Source organism: Podarcis liolepis (assembly GCF_965112155.1).
Source record: "Podarcis liolepis genome assembly, chromosome: 9".
Lineage (NCBI taxonomy): Eukaryota > Metazoa > Chordata > Lepidosauria > Squamata > Lacertidae > Podarcis > Podarcis liolepis.
Window position 1 is genome coordinate 49632610 of NC_139564.1, and position 17513 is coordinate 49650122.

The window sequence follows — 17513 nt, forward strand, 5'->3', positions numbered from 1 at the left end:
ATCTGGCAGGCTCCTTAGTGACTCCATGTATTAATGTTTCACATCATTTAAAAAAAAAAGTGTAGACATCTGAGATTACTACAGTACTCTATAATTCTGAAGTGCCTCTGTATAGGACATTTTGAAGTTTCTGGTTTGGGGACCACAATCAAAATTGCAGTAGAAGCCCTCCAGAGTAGTACCTACAAAATGGAGGTTGTGGGTCCTTCATACCTTGTGCCAGTGGCAACTGCAGTATGGTGAGGGTGTGCAGCACATGCTGCACATACTAGTCTTAAAAGTATAAAAACTGTTGGCCAAATTTAAGAAGCAGCAGAATTTGTCCCTCTGCTTTGACATAGACAAGATTGTTGACAATGTTTCCTTCCACTGAAGTTATGAGTGCGGGGGTGGGTTTCTTACGCCACTAAGATATTTATAACAATGGTGTGCACCAGGTTGCACAAGATACAAAGAGTTGCCGCAAGGAAAGACACTATAACCCAGAAATGTATCATTTGGCCCTTAAAATGCTATATAGTTCTTTTGCCTTTTTTTTTTTTAAAAAAGAAGTTTCCTATAATTATATCAGGAATAGGACAATACTGAATATTCTTTAGCAGGTAAGTGCTGCATGTGGCATAAAAATAAGCCTATTTTATTACACGCTGGAATAGTGTTCCACAGAAGGTCATAGTCCTGCATTTGTATTTTAATAAAATAAATTCTCCAGTTCCTTTAACTTCTGCACTTCTCTCCCGTCTCCACTTGAAAAATCCTATCTCCCTCAGAGCACGCTCCAGAGGAGTAAACTCCTCTGCTCATATAACAATATGAGCAATGTCCTTTCTCATTGTAACAATTATAACCTCATACAAGGTGAAGAATTCTAATGCATTACAGTTTATCACAAGGGACATCAAGCAATGTGTTCCTGTTAGGATGTCAGCAAATTAGCCGTGTGCATTCCACTTGAATAGTGACGCCCCGTCACGGGATATAAATATGAAATAAAAATAAATGCCAAATGCACTGAAATCTTATCAAGCTCAGGCAAGTATTCTAATTGTGAGAGAAAAAAGAGCCGGTGTAACAAGGGCCCTTGGTGCCTGCAGGCAAGTCTTTGATTTTTGTACCTTTCCATCTTGTAGCTATCTTCACTGAATACCTGTGTAGTCTTTTCAGTTTAACTTAAAAGACCTTTAATAATTAAAAAAGACCAGAGCAGTGCTACCTTATTTAGTGTTACAGGGTAGAATCTGTCCCAGTGAATGGTAATCTTTAGTTCCTCTAAAATAAAAAAAAGGAAAAGGAAAAGGTTCATTGGCAATAGCTGAATACCGGCATTGTTGATCTTGTGAAAAGATGTCTGCTTTACGAGGGATTTTTATTCTGGTAGAAAAAATTGAGAACAAAATCATTGCTTCTCCCCACAAACCAACCATTTGTTGGGTGCAGGAAGAGGAGCACAGTTAATTCAAGCATTCTTTCATATCCACATGTAAGAGAGGGCTTAAATAAATGATGGTAAGGAGGCTCATTATTTCATTAGAAAGCTCATTATTTATGTTGGCTCTGCTAATATAAAAATTGACTGGTAAAATCTTAATAAGGCTATCTGTAAAGTCTTAAGAAAACTAGTGAATTTTAGTTCCAGGCTGATAGCTTCATGCACTCTCTAAATAAGGTTCAGAACTGGCAAGGCAGGAATAAGTGAGTTGCTGAAAGCAGAAACCTTACTAAAGAGGTCATGCAAGTAGGACTAAATATTTCCCAGGATGACAGGGACATTCATCAGAATATTCAGAATTTCCAGAATTTTCATTTCTTTACAATATTTATGTAGCTCAAAGCAATTTGCTGTAAGATATTACTGTTTCTTCTTATGCCTACCTATCCTGCATAAACCCTGCCCCAGGGGTAAGTAGAGTGAGCCATCCCATAATGGGAAAGTGCTGTGAACATTGTTGCCCCTGCACCAGGGGTCACCAATCAATGGTCTCTCTCTAAAAATGAGGTATGCACACCAGTAATGAAATTCTAGCGCAGATTGAAATATTACTTGTTTATACTGTATTTTGCTGGCTACTGATGCAAGCTGTTTGGGGATTTTAAGCATATGTTTAACTGTCTGCCTGATCATTGTTTTACTGGGGTTTTGTGGGGTTTGTTTTACTGGGTTAACATGGATTTTTTTTTGCATTTGTACTGTATTTTGAAATTGTTGTACACAGCTTTGAAATGCCTGTATAACAGACAGTATATAAATACAGTGGTACCTCGGGTTAAGAACTTAATTCGTTCTGGAGGTCTGTTCTTAACCTAAAACTGTTCTTAACCTGAGGTCCCACTTTAGCTAATGGGGCCTCCTGCTGCCGCTGTGCCGCCGCTGCACGATTTCTGTTCTGATCCTGAAGCAAAGTTCTTAACCCGAGGTAATATTTCTGGGTTAGCAGAGTCTGTAACCTGAAGCGTCTGTAACCCGAGGTACCACTGTATTTTAATAAACAAACTCCTGCTTGGGGAAAGGGTTCTGTAGTGGCTATTTAATTATTATTTTAGTTGCATTGATTGCTTTCATGTAATTAATGTGATTTTTTTTAAAAAAATACCTGTACAGTGGGAGGATTGATAGGATGACCAAACAGAGAGAACAGACCTCCTTTAATTTTAATAGCAAGGATAAAATGTTTACTTTAGCAGAACTACTTATTCCAACAAAGAACGGGAAAGGAGTTCTGTCCTACTTGCATCTGGACATACATGTAAAATGCCCAGTTCCATCTGAAGAAAGCACCTTACTGATGTGGTAAAAATGGATGCACAAGCCTTAAATAATAACTATATTTTTTCTCATAACCTTTGCCTGCCTCTAAAACTATTTTGCTAATTTAAGAAAAGCAGTTGAAATGAGCCAGAACATGCAGAAGTGTCATTAATGTCATCGCCAGTTACTAACTTTTCAGCTTGCATTATTTACTCTCCTGCATGCTAATTCATTACAAGCTGTAAAATAAATCACTAAGCCTTTTATTCTTCAGCACAGAAAAATGTATTGGTGATAACATTTAGCATTTGTAGCTGAATTATACAAAGTAATGCTGAGAGCATGTCAAATTGGTACACACAACACAGGGCTTGTTAATGTTTGAGTAGCTTCGCAATTTGGTCAATATTTCACTTGTTTTGAAGGTTGTTGATGCATGTTTTTACTTAAGTTTTATGCAATGTAAAAAGATCCTACATTTGTAGTTTGAACAGTTGCTTAGAAGAAAAAAGAGACTATCTGTGATGGCATTATTAAAGACTAGATTCCAGTGTTCTCTGTGAATCCTCTTTGGTGTTTGGTGTAGTAATGGCTTATGGATTAAAGAACAGTATTAGCAAAGAGGTTATTTTATCAATTTTTCAACTGCTCCTTTATTTAAAGTTCTCAGTATTATTATTGCATTGATTTGGTACAAAACTTGAATCAGATGGAAATGATCACAGTACTAATGAAAATTCATTTTGTGTATTAGTATTGTTCTCTCACCAGATGGTGCTGTTCACACAGATCATGTTCTCACAGAATATAAGCTTGTGTGTTCACACCCGGTTATCATGGGCATGGTGGTAACCCCATGGGTCTTGTGACCAAAACTCCATCTCCTTCAGAGCATGAATTTTTAACTGATTCAGAGCATTCCAAAAGTCCCAAGATACTAAGCCTTGCAGATTCTGAGAGGTAACATGTTGGTGGTCATATTATGTTAGTTAGCCAAGACTTACCCCCCTCTTCTTTGGAATTCCAGGGTCAAAATCACCAACTTTCAGAAACATTGTGAAATTCTCTAGTGTTTCATTTTGAAAAGAAGTAGTGACCTCACAATCCTATAAATATGCACTCAGTATGTCCCACTGAGGGGACACGTTGGCCTACTCCAAGGAAAGTGGGTATAGAAATTGCAGCCTAAGTTCTTTCAGTGTCTTTTTTAACAGTACAGTTGTAATGGCAACTTGTTCTCTAATTAGATTTTATTGTGAAGAATTTTGAGAAAGAGAATTGCACAATTTGATTTTCAGTTTTAAACTGAGAAAACCTTATGTTTTGTAAAATATGGTTGATATAGGAAGCACCATATAATTAAGACACAATAAAATAGTAATAGTCATAATATAGTTGTTTTATTCAAATGTGTGCTTAGATTAATGTGGTTGCTGCACGTTAAATCAGACTTTTTACTACTGCTATAGCTACACCAGTCTAATACTATTTGCACCACATATCTGAAGCACTCTTACACCACTTTCAGGAGTTATTACTTCCACTGAAGAATCCTGGAAACTGTAGTTTGTGAAGGGTGCTGACCTCAAAAAGCTATAATTTCCAGGACCTTTTACAAACTATAATTCCCAGTTCTCCATGACTGTTCAAATGTTTTAAGAGTGCCATAAATGTATGGTGTAGGGATGACCTAGCCACCATCGGTATTCTTTGGTCCAGGTTCAGCACAATTGCAGTGTTAGAAGTTCTGATTTATGTGGTTTGTATTTTATATGTATTATTTATTTATTTAAACATACATGACACTAACTTAATTCCTTTAGCTTATTTGTTTTGCTTATTGCTGTAGATTTTCCCTAGGAAATGGTGTTGAGCTCAGATTACCTGTAATAAAAGATCAGTTATATGCCTTTTTTTTTCATTAGGTGGATCAAAAGCTAGCAATCATATAGCAGATTCCTTCTATGCCAGGTATTCACTTTGTGGTGCCTTTGTCAACCCATGGTGTAAAGCTCCCCTGCCCTGTTAGTAGAGGCCAGCATAAGCTATGTTCATCACTTGTTTAGGGTCTAGTCTATTGAATGACTCTGATTTCTCTAACACAGGCATAGGCAAACTCGGCCCTCCAGATGTTTTGGGACTACAACTCCCATCATCCCTAGCTAACAGGACCAGTGGTCAGGGATGATGGGAGTTGTAGTCCCAAAACATATGGAGGGCCGCGTTTGCCTATGCCTGCTCTAACAAATAATGGTAATTTAATTGAGAAGCTTACCACTGTTCCTCCATAACATGCCATCCTAAATAGCATGAAAGTATCCTGAGTAACACTAGTTGTACAGTCATATCTCTAGTTGCATTAGGTTCATGTTGTGGATTTTCAGGTTGCGAACGTGGCAAACCCGGAAGTGTATACTTCCGTGTTTCGCCGCACGTGCAGAAGCGTTCTTCATGCATGTACAGGAGCACTCTATTGCGTCACGCGCACGCACAGAGGTGGCGCTCTACTTACGGACTTTTCAGGGTGTGAATGGCGCCCCGGAATGGATTGCGTCCGTAAGTAGAGGTACCACTGTACAGGGGAGTGGGAACACCTCTTAACTCACGTGTTGCAGTTAAATAGGATTAGTCAGAATCTTGGAATGGACCCAATTATGCCAGGCTTTGGGGCTCTTTGCCCCCAAGAGTAGATCACTAGCTAGTAACTGAATAGTTGAACTGATTTATTTTAAAATAGCAATCAACCATGTCAGAATGAACTTTTTTGATGCATAATATTGGCAAGGGGCAGCCCACTGCTCCAAGTTCTTGGCAGATGCAAGCATCTTTCACTTCAGTGGAACAGACGTCAGTGAAGTATCTTTACAAGTGAAGCCAAGTGGAATTTAGAATGTGGTTTTTACTTATTTTTTTCTATTACAATATGAATGATTTGCAAACTGTAGATCTCTCTTTTTGTTTGGATTGACAGACATTACCTGAGTTAAATATACATTTCATAACCATTGGGGAAACAGTGCAATATTCCTTCGTATTCAAAACTTTATGACAAAAGGCCAGTTTTTAACCAGAGGGGAATTCCTTGAAGATAAATATTAATTTATGTGAGAAACAGCTGTAAGTTTTGATGCCAAGTGATCAAAACTAGTGGGTGTCCCTACTTAATCTGTTCCAGATAGTTTGTTACAGAAGCCAGAGAAGGAAATAGTGTGAAAGCTACATGAAAAGAAGTAGCCTTGACCTCAGAATACATATTTTCTGGTCACATTGCTAATTTGCAACAGTGATCACAGCTATATGATCCCCAGACATTACTCAGAGCTGTGGTAGTCTCTGATTCAGAACTGAGGTGCCAAATTGAGAAGATTCAGTCTTCTCCAACTGTAAAAACTATGCATGCTCTGTTTCAATAGCTTAAAAGATTTAAAGACTGATAACCTGTTTTCCTTTTATCTATCTGATCAAAAAGAATTGAGCTTGTAAATCCACCCCCTCCCCAAAGAAACCCTATTGATTCTGACATGTCCTTAAAAGAGAAAATAAAATATTTGTTATAATGTTGGTATATATTGTTTAGAGAAGAGGAATTTCAACTATTACTGTGTAATGATTGCATAGTTCTTTTTTGCACGCTCTTTCAAATTAGGCTATGAAAAATATAGATAGTTCATTGAGTTACATTCCTGTAAAGAACCATAAAATGTTAGTAACCCATTGATACCAAACTGTTCAAATTCACATATCAATGTTCTTACCACTTAAAAGATGCCAAGGCACACTTCAGTAAATAACCATTTTATTAGTAAATCATTTTAACAGTGTGTATGAGAAAAATCAAAATGGATTATTGTGATTTCAGAACAGCTACCTTATATATCAGTCTTGAAAAAGTTGTTGTTTGGCATAGAAAGCTGAGGATAAAGATCCAACGTTATATTTCTATCAGTGGCAGAGTCTGGGCTTGGTTGTAGTTTTGCTGCATCTGCAGACAAACAAAAAGGGTGTAATAGAATCAGAATTTCGGGGTTGGAAGGGACCCCAAGGTGCAATGCAGGAATCTCAACTAAATCATCCAGGACAGATGACCATCCAACCTCTGCTTTAAAAAACCTTAAGTGAAGGAGAGTCCACCACCTCCCGAGTAGCTCATTCTTCTGTCAAACAGCTCTTACCATCAATAAGTTCTTCCTGATGTTTAGTCAGAGTCCCTTTTCTTGTAACCTGAAGCCTACACTCTGAAATAGGAGAAAGCAAGCTTGCTCCATCTTCCATGTGACAGACCTTTAGATATTTGAAGATGGCTATCATATCTCCTATTGGTCTTCTCTTTTCCAGGCTAAACATACTCAACTCCCTCAACCATTCTTCAGAAGGCTTGATGTGTATGTTGGAAACACTAACAGGAAGCTAGCTTCAGTGAATTAGAGTCTTGCGTCATGAAATATTAGAAGTGTTTAGAAGTTGCATGAAATTAATGCTCTTGGGTGGAACATGGTGGGCAGTACACAAGTTCATCCAAACAGGGGTAAATTTAAGAAACAGTACTCTGTGAAGGTACTGAAGGCAAGGAACAATGGAGCTACAGGAAAGCTTTTATTTGTTTATCTGATCCTGTGCCTTAAGATTGAGCTATTCATGAATGTCCATGTGCTAGATGCAGCACATGTAGTACTAATAAGCCAGTGGAAACAGGATACAGCACTATGCAAAGTTCAGTAAGAATGAAGGTGCAGGGTATAGATTTGATGAAAACTCATGTTTCACACAAAGTTCTGGAAATGCAGTTTCTGTGATCCACTGTGCTGTAAGCCTCTAAAAATACAATTGGCCAGAAAATAATATAGAAATTTATGTTGCATTGATTTTAGCGAAAACATTCAGACTTGGCAGCATTATACATATTTTCAACTAGGAATAAGTCCAGAGCGTTTCTTTGGTTAATGAACAGTTGGTACTCTTAACAACTACAATTTAATGGCTCCTAAAAGAACAATTAACAAACAGAATGAAACAATAAGAGATATTAACACCTTGGGGAAATCTACACTTACTACAGAGGTATGGTTTGGGTTTCTAAGCAAAATAATTGCATTGGTTATGTATCTTTCATCTACATTTTCTTTTTTCTTTAGAATAAAAGGCAACTTTTTATTTGTTCTTTTTCTCTTTGCATACTTTGTTGAAATAGTCCAGTTAAAGCTCAACAAATGTTCGTAAAAATATTTCAATAAAATAAAATTAACAACAACAAATAGAATAGGCATAACTTAGAGAGCCTAACAATATCAATGAAACCTTTGATTCCAGATCCATTGTCTTTCATTAAGCAGTAGAGGCTGGTGGACCCTAGACTTGGTGTGGCTGCAAGGAGGTCTCCATCCTTTTCCCTTGAAAAAGTAACAGTCGGTACTTAAGGGATACAGTTGTAGAAGTATTTAGCACCTAAAGTGTATTTCCCTTGTTCCAAAGGGGTTCCTGCTGCTACAGTTGCTACTCTGCTGGGAGAAACAGATGTGGCCCTGCATGTTCCAGTTCTGTCCCTATCCTCCTCTGCAAAGACACAGTGGAATCGTAAACGTCGCAATTTTGTTAACACTTAGCATTTAAGTATCTTACCTTGGTTCAGAAGGGACCCTTGCTTTCACAATTGTAGGTTCATGCCAAAAAAACCTCAGAAATACATTACTCAGAAATAAACCCCATTGAATTTCATGGGGATTGTTCCATAATATATGCAGGATTGCGCTCTGAATACTTGCAAAAGCATTTTGAAATTTTGCGGAAGGGGTTGAAACAAAGCATCTGTTGTCAGCAGATAAAAAAAAACCCCAAAATGAGATATTGAGAAATTGATTCAGGAGTCTAATTCAACTCGACAGATCGCAGAGGAAGTTAAGGAAAAGGTTGTTGCTGTGGAAGCGAAGGTAACTCAGCTGGAAACAGAGAGAGTCCCAGATCTACAGAAGCAACTTGAGGACCATAAGTTGGCGCTTTCTATGATTGAGCTCAAGAAAAAACAGACAAGCTTGAGGATTAGAGCTGTACCTGAACTGGGAAAAGACTGCTTGATAGACTATCTCACGGAGGAATTTGCAGACTTTTGGGAAAAGAGGAGTTCAGAATTGTGAGGGCCTTTAGACTTGGAAGAGGAGGGAAGAAGGAGAAGAATAGAATAAGAGACTGTTTGATTACCCTCCGATCTAAAGAAGAGAGAGATAAAATTTTGGGCTGGCATTATGAGAAGACTTTGGTAATACATCAGTCAAGAGTGGAAATATTTAAAGATATCCCAAAACATCTTCTGGACCTTAGGTCCAACTTTGGAGATTTGGTTGCCCTGCTGAGAAGGAACAAAATCATCTTCAGGTGGGAATTTCCTCAAGGCCTATCCTTCAGCTTTAAAGGAAGGAAAATAAAAATAAGATCAGTAGAAGATAAAATAAAGTTTCTGTTTAAATACGAAGAAGATCTGCAGAAGGGAATTGGAAAAGAGCCAGCAGTATTGGACAGAAGATCACCAGATAGAGGATCAGAGCATTGGAGAGAAGATCACCAAACAGGGGAACGTTGGACATATCAACATTATCTTTTGGATTGGACCCCCCAGTGAACGTGCCAACACCACCACCAACAGCAGAGGAGCAAGCTTTGGGGGCAGTTGGGGGGGTACATGATGGCGCTGCAGGCCTTGAGTTGGAATGTGAATCGACTGAACTCTCCTGAAAAAAGGCGGAGAGTATTTCATATATTGAAAAAAGAGCATTTGGACTTGATTTGTTTACAAGAAACACATGTGACAAGGTTACACAGGAAGTTAGTGAACAATAAAAGATTAGGCCAAGAATTTATCTCATCGGATAAAGTAAAAAAAAGAGGAGTGGTCCTCTATGCAAAGGAGAGCCTATCACCAAAATTTATATTTAAAGATGATCAAGGAAGATTTGTTGCAATTGAAATTCAAACGCAAGGAGAAAAATTCCTGATAATAGGCATCTACGCACCAAATGAAAGAAAATTGGAATTTTTAAAGAAGTTACATGAGACTCTGATGGATTATATGGATTACAATATGATTTTGATGGGAGACATGAATGGTGTAGTGTCTACAAATATGGATAAGGCACAAAGACAGATAGTTACCAAGGATGGAAGATTACCAAAAACTTTCTTTGATATGACTGAAAATATGGACTTAGTTGATATCTGGAGAACTAAGAACCCTCTGGGAAGAGAGGGAACCTTCTTTTCTGAGGCTAAAATGACATGGACAAGAATTGACCAAATCTGGGTAACCAGAGGACTGGCTCCGAAGACTAGCAAAGTGGAAATCTGTCCTAAGACCTGCTCCGATCATAATGCCGTGAAGATGGAAATGAAATTGACGCCAATTGGTTCCTTTAGATAGAGGATGAATGATACCTTGTTTAGGAATGAAGAATTTACTAAGAAGGCGCAAAAAAACTTCGATAGACTATTTTGAGATAAATATGAACACTACTGTGGAAAAAAGAGTAATCTGGGATGCAAGAAAAGCAGTCATGAGAGGATTTTTGATACAACAGAATGCAATTAAGAAGAGAATTCAAAATGAGAAAAAAGACAAAATCCTGGAAAAAATAAAGGAGAGAAGAAATTGAGAGTGAAAGCAAAGTCGCAGGAGATTTTGAAAGAGATAAAGTTATATCAAGTACAATATATGAAAATGATGAATCAGGAAATAGAATGGAAGATTAAACAGATGAGACAAAAGACATTTGAATTGGCAAATAAGTGCGGGAAACTGTTGGCTTGGCAAATGAAAAAAAGACAAAAACTTAATACCATTACGAATTTGGAAGTGGAAGGAAAGAATATACAGAATCCAGTGGAAATTAGAAAGTGCTTCCAGAGGTATTTTAAACAATTTTATACACAGGAGAAGCAGAAAGAAATGGACATTGATAAATTTTTTGAAAAGGAATGGACTACAAAAAAATTCCCAAGAAAACAAGTTAATGTTGAATTACAAAATAACGGAACAGGAAGTAGAAGGGGCCATTCAGAACATGCAATTGGGTAAATTTCCAGGACCGGATGGACTGACTTCAAGATATTATAGATCTCTGAAAGAATGGTTAATACAACCTTTAAAGGAAGTCTGTAACGAAATATTGGAAGGGAAAAGGGCACCAGAGTCGTGGAAGGAAGCTTACATCACACTTATACCGAAAACAGAGACTGAAAAGACACAGCTCAAGAACTACCGCCCCATATCATTGCTTAATGTGGATTATAAATTTTTTGCAGACATTTTGGCTAAAAGATTAAAAAAGGTGTTAGCAGAAGAAATCCATAAAGACCAAGCGGGCTTTCTCCCGGGCAGACATTTGTCTGACAATACAAGGAATATAATTAACATTTTAGAAAAACTACAAGTGAAGATTAATACCAAAGCAGTTTTTATATTTGTGGACGCAGAGAAAGCCTTTGACAACATTTCCTGGAGTTTTATGAAGAAGAATTTATTGGGGATGGGGGTTGGAACACTTACTTCTGGGTTTGCAGCATTCGGGAGCTGATTTGTTAGACAACTAAGCCATTCGAGAACCAAGGTACCACTGTAGTGGAGACAGGTTCTCCCAGAGTCTGCTGGAGTGGCAAAGGCCTGGGAATTCTGGAGCCAGTAATCTGAGCCCTGGTCACTGGTAGGAACTCTGCTAGGATTCTGGGAGTACCCATTGCAACTTCCATCATTGCCTATACATTCCTGGGTCAGTTCTTCAGTTTGGGTGATGACAGATTTATTAAATTGTAGAGTTGGAAGGGTCCCAAGGATCATCTAGTCCAAACCCCTGCAATGCAAGAATCTCAACTAAAGTATCCATGACAGATGACTATCCCACATCTGCTTAAAACCCTCCAATGAAGGAGAGTCCACCACCTTTCAGGGGAGTTCATTCCATTGCCAAACAGCTCTTGCCGTCAGAAAGTTCTTTCTGATGTTTAGTTGGAATCTCCTTTCTTGTAAATTAAAACCATTGGGCCAGGTCCTACCTTAGATCCATAGTTAACAGGTATAATGAGACTTTTGCATAGTTTTACAATAAAAACAAAGGGCTTTCCCTGTTTTACTTTCTGGGAAAGAAAGAGGCTGGAGAAAAAGACTAAGCCTTGGCTTTGGAGATTTGGATTGTGGGGGGGTCAGAAACCTGGCAGGGTTATGCCCCACTTTGCCCATAAGAGGGACCTCCCCTGCCATTAAGTGACAATAATCTTTAAATTATTTAAGGAGAATACATTACACCCAGAACAGTCCCAAATACTGACTTGAAAGAAATGCATTCTTCAAAGCAGTTTCTTCTTCTTTCAATCATTCCAATGGATATAGTTAAATACTTGTCTTAATTCAGAGTGATTTAATACCTTAGTCCTGGGCAGTTCTCCAAGTTGTATTTTCTTATGGCTTCTGAATGAAATAAAACAAGTCATGCATTAAGTCCCTCTTTACGTCTTGTTAGATTCTGCTTATTTATATAAATATTTTATATTGCTTTTCCACCTGTTTGAAGCTGTACTTCTAAATGTAAATGTAGATTAGACATTTGTCCTTCTTATATTTGAAGTTCCCAACTCGGTTTTCAAATCTGTCAGGATCTTGTTGGATTTCTAGGCTATTTTCAAAGTTGTTAGTAATTACTTTCAGCTTTGTATCATTTGCAAATTTTGTGAATCTATTTCATCTAGGTCATTTGAGTGTAGATGATGAACAGTACCAAACCAACTGACCCTTATTATTTATTTACTACTTGAAAATGATACATTTATTAGTCTTTGAGTGTCTTACTTCTTTCCTTCTTCTGAGGTGATCAAGTTGGCATATATATAGTTACCTCTATTTCATATTCACAACAACTCTATGAGGTAGCCTGTTCAGATAGACTTGTCTAAGGTCCTCCAGTGAGCTTCCTGGCTGAGTGGAAATTCCAACACAGTGGAACCTCGGGTTACATACCGTCCTCCTTACAAACGGTTTGGGCAACGAGCTCCGCTAACCCGGAAGTAGATGCTTCTGGTAGCAAACTTTGCTCCAGGATGTGAGCGGATGTCACGCACCGGCGGCGCAGTGGTAGTGGGAGGCCCCATTAGCGAAAGCGCGCCTCATGTTAAGAACGGTTTCAGGTTAAGAAAGAACCTCTGGAACAATTAAGTTCGTAACCGGAGGTACCACTATATATGTCTTTCTAATCTTAGTCTAACATTCTAGTCAGTACACCATGCTTCCCTTCTACTTGATTCTGAGATTTCCAAGGCTTTTCCTTACAATTTGTGAAATAATTTCCTTGTAGATTTATATTGATGTATCTTAAGTATTCATTAATGTACTTCCTTAACATTTATACCAGTATCCCTTATTCTTCTTATTCCTATCTGTATTGTTCATTGTCCAAAATAAAAAAGTTTATGAGTTTATGGCACCTGCATTGTTTCCCTTTCTGCTTGAGCCAGCAGCCCACATCTTAAAGGCTATTTTTTCCCCTACTAGATGCCTCACTGTACATCTGAAATAAACCTGACCCTTATACTAATAAAAGGAGACTTGGCCAGCAGCCAGGTTATGTGCGGGAACCTGCCTACTGAGTGGTAATTTGCTTCCTTTGTGCTCTGTACCCTGATCTGTGCCTTGGATAGGCCATTTCACAACAGTTGTCAACAGCTTTTTTCATGCCACACTCAGACAAATGAGTTGCCATGGGATAGACAAGCAAAACCATGTATAGAGGTGAGGTACACAGCTGCAGGGTATCTACCCTTTGCACTATCCATTTTTCTGCTCACTGTGCTTCCTGCCAGCCCTCTCAAACTGGACTCCACGGTTACCATTGCTATGTCTGGGTGAAAAGGGAGGGGCGCTAAACTTCTCTGGTATTTGGCACTAGTTTAATGAAAGTGTTGAAGTTAGAAATTGGAAAATGTTAAGTCTCACTGGATAGTAGCCTATGATGAGATATGTGTTTGTAACTGGCTTGTTATGCTTGGAATCTAACACTTTGTTCCTTGTTTAAAGCACACATATGACCTTCCTTCAATTTCTTAGTCGTTCCCTATTTGTATATTTCCATAGTTCTGTATTTCTTAATGTCTGTGTAAAGCAGGGTTGGTTTTTTTTCTTTTTGAGGTTAACATGAATGTTATATAGGAAAGAGTCCTGGCCCAAGTAACACCCGTATTCATTCTGAATTTGCAGAGATGACTTGTGAGGTGTGAAATCCATGAATCTTTTCCTAGAACACTGCATACACTGAAAAGGACATGGCACAGGTGGATGATGGTTGTGCTCCTCTTGAAAGAGCATCTTCATAGCTTGGAAATACTTCTGAGACAAGCATTGGTTCTAGAGACCCAGGTACAGAGTTCCTTACTAGCAACAGGTTCACTAGCTTCAACTCTTCCCGGAAGGGATAGCCTTCCCACAGTGATCTCCTTTTTCCTAGTTTACTTTCCCAGCAGTGATAATGAGATCTGGGCTTAAGGAGGGCACCAATTTGCTACTCCTTTGTCTCATTGTAGCACTAGCCCTGTTGTCAGGTGAAGTTTGACATGTGGCAGTGGGAGAAACAGTCACAACAGGGAACTATGGCTTAATTCAAGCTGGGAACTTTGCGCTGGATATGACAAGTAATGGAAGGAGTGGAAGGATGAGGAAAGAGCACTCAGACTTGACACTGAACTGGACTCTATAGAGTTAACCATATAAAATTTATTTTTTTCTTAATCATGCAGGTAAGGCAATATTGTTCCACGGAGTTATTATTTTGCCTTTCTTTTTCTAATCAGGAGTTACAATGTCTGCACAACCAAAACAAATTAAGTTACAATATAAAAGTGGGATAGGTGAGGAATGTGTGACAAATGGAAAGGATAATTGGGGAGTCTGGGATAGCAAAATGCTGAAGCTGAAGTTATCACATACAGGTGCATCCTTATTTTAAAGTGAGCATCCTCTTTCTTTGTTCATTAGAGTCAGCAGCGGTTGTTGTCTGACAAGCACAAAACACTGAGCTTCGGTCGCCTGATTAATGATTTCCAGCCACCATGTGGGTAGTCTTGATTGCCAAAGAATCATATACAAAGTAGTTTCAGTACTGATAAATTCAGGAGCTGTCTTTGTTTATCCCAGAATTGTTGTCCATAAGACATTTCCACATGTAATATGCAGCATAATTTTCACCTGTACACAAGCCAGCTAACTATATTTTCTCTCATTCTCTGTGTATGTTGCTGTCAAGTCTATAGAAGCCATTAGTGTCTTGTTCAGAAATAGGATATGTTTGTTGTATTTCAGATTTTCAGCATTTCCCCCCAGATACATGGATAGTGATTCAACAGTAGCCAATGTTAGTTATACTCTGAGTAGACCCATTGAAATAAATGAACCTACTCTATGACTTAGATACCACTCATTGTATTACAGTGAGAGCGCTTTATATTTGATTATCAGATGGATATTAAGTGCAACATGGCAACTCTTCAATTACCCAATTAGTTATGTGAATCAGCTTTAACATCTCAGACACCATAAAGCAATATTATTATCATTATAATTATTAATTCAATCTCTTACCCACCTTTCACTGTAAGGTCACAGGGCACGTAACAGCAGTTTCAAAATAGAATATTAAAAACTGTTCAAAGCAATTTACAATCACAAGAATAGGGTGGGTTCTGAAATATACCTCTCAAGTGTCAAAAGAGCAGGGCAAAGATGTAAATTTATGCCCAAGGCTAGTTGCCAGGATTTTCCCATAGGGATATATAGGAGGGACTGAGATGTCTAGTTCAGACCAAGGACAGAAATTCATGGGACAAATCTCACCACCTATGGAAGTGACCTTGATAGGCCAGAGCAAGTCAGAAGATACTTCCTGCTCTTTTTTTTTTTTTTTTACTAGCACACTCAGGTTTTTAAATTCACATCTTTGAATGTCATGACATCTCTCCCTGCTGAGTTGTTTCTAATGGTGGCAGGAGCTCTCACCGCTCCTTTGGAGACTACAACGCCCTTTCTTAGGTCCATGGTTTTGGGAACAGTCCCGCCCCCCTCGCCACCTCTCTGGCCGCATCACTTGAAGATCTTTCCCTGGTTGAAGGCTTTGCCAGCGTGCTTAAACTCACCCTCCCACAGGAAATACTCCTTCACTATCATCTTGCACTCCTTGCTCTCCAGGTCCAGCTTCCGCCAAGTGTAGGATTCGTAATCCACCTGCCAGTCGGGGCTCAGCAGAAAGGTTAGCTCCTGCCCACGGAAGACCCAGATGCCAGAGATGCACCTGGCGTTGTTGGTGCCAAGTTCTCAGCAAACTTCTTGGCATCAAACTGTGCCATCTTCTCGCATAGCTTCACCTCTCCCAAGATAGCCTTGAACTGAGGGTGGTTTATGCAGGTCGCAAACCAGCGGTTGATGTTTTCGTACGGCTGGTGGAAGGATGGCTCCAAAACCTGCTTATAAAGGCAGATAAGTATGCAGACAATTGTGATGCCAGCCAGTGTGATGCATTCCCCCACCAGGAATGTCCTGGTCTTCAAATGGGCACCGAGGAGGGCCAGAATCCACTTCACTTCCTCCTTGGCATACTCTGTAGTCTGTTTGTTGTAATGCATGATGCGCAGTGTGGGGAAGACCCCACGTGCTGGCAGGAGGAACAATGTCGCTGTCCACAACGCTCACCCACTGGATGACCTGGGCAGCTGCCTCCTTGGTGAGTCCTCGCAGCTCCTCATTACTGATGTAGTGTGCAATGGCATTGCTCTCAAACATACAGAATCCATCGTCCCCTTCAAAGGCTGGAACCTTTCTTGTTGGTCTGCCCAAAGTGGAATTGTGGTGGGGTGAAGAGGACCTTGATCTTGGCGCCACTGTACTGGGCAGCTATGAGGGCTTTGAATGCCCACCAGTTCTCGAGGTAGGTGTAAAGAGTCCCAGCCGCCACCATCTTAGCGAGGAAAGGACTACTTCCTGCTCTTTTAAAGTACTTTTAGGTCCAGTTTGCTCACCACTGAGCAATAAAGAGAGGTTTGCACAAATGCCTTCACTTTGTTCCTCCCACTGCATCTCCACTTTTGCCTCAGCTCAGACTGTTCATTACTGCCCCAAGTCAATCATGTATGAGCAGGGCAAGCCATCACAGTACCAAGGGTGGAAATGTCTTGCATGAAAAAGTGCAGCACACTGTGGCATTTCTTTCTAAATGTCATTAAAAGCAATGTTTCCTAAAGGTGTGTCAGGCTACACTAGTGAGTTTCAGGAAGATAGGAATGAATAGAATACTGTGATCTCCAATAAAAAACTGAGAAGGAGAATTCCTAGTAAAATGATATAATGAGAAGAGAATGGCAGTAATCATCCCCCAAAAATGTTTCATTCATGTATTCAAATACTTCTGAATGGCAACCATTGCTTTATCAAATCTCTCAATGTTCCTTATTTTTGTATGAAAGGATTTACAATATCTATTGTACCACACAAGGATTTTCTGTGGTCAAGACACATATCAGGCTAGTAGGCATATTTCTTTCATGTGACAAAAGTACATTGAGATGAATCCATCTACTTCTTATAATTATTTCATGGCAGCACATGATGTCCAATGGTTCCCAGCATGAGTCATTTAGAATATTTAGTACCACTGTGTTGACATTCTGCCAGGCACTTGCTGATAGCCGTGTGTAAGGAGTTTTGTTGCTGGATTTGATTCGCCTCAAAGCAGGTCGCAAATCTCAGTTACAGTTC

At 39.2% G+C, this 17513-nt stretch overlaps 1 protein-coding gene and 1 pseudogene across 27 annotated transcripts in view; one reads left to right on the top strand and one right to left on the bottom strand.

Annotated features, from left to right (window-relative positions):
• The window catches only part of TENM3 (teneurin transmembrane protein 3), a 1268022-nt gene that overhangs the window by 619539 nt on the left and 630970 nt on the right, over window positions 1–17513 (top strand). The gene's annotated exons all lie outside the window — the stretch shown is intronic.
• On the bottom strand, window positions 16013–16726 carry LOC310686594 (elongation factor 1-gamma-like; annotated as a pseudogene). Its single transcript has one exon. The product of its transcript is annotated as an elongation factor 1-gamma-like (transcript).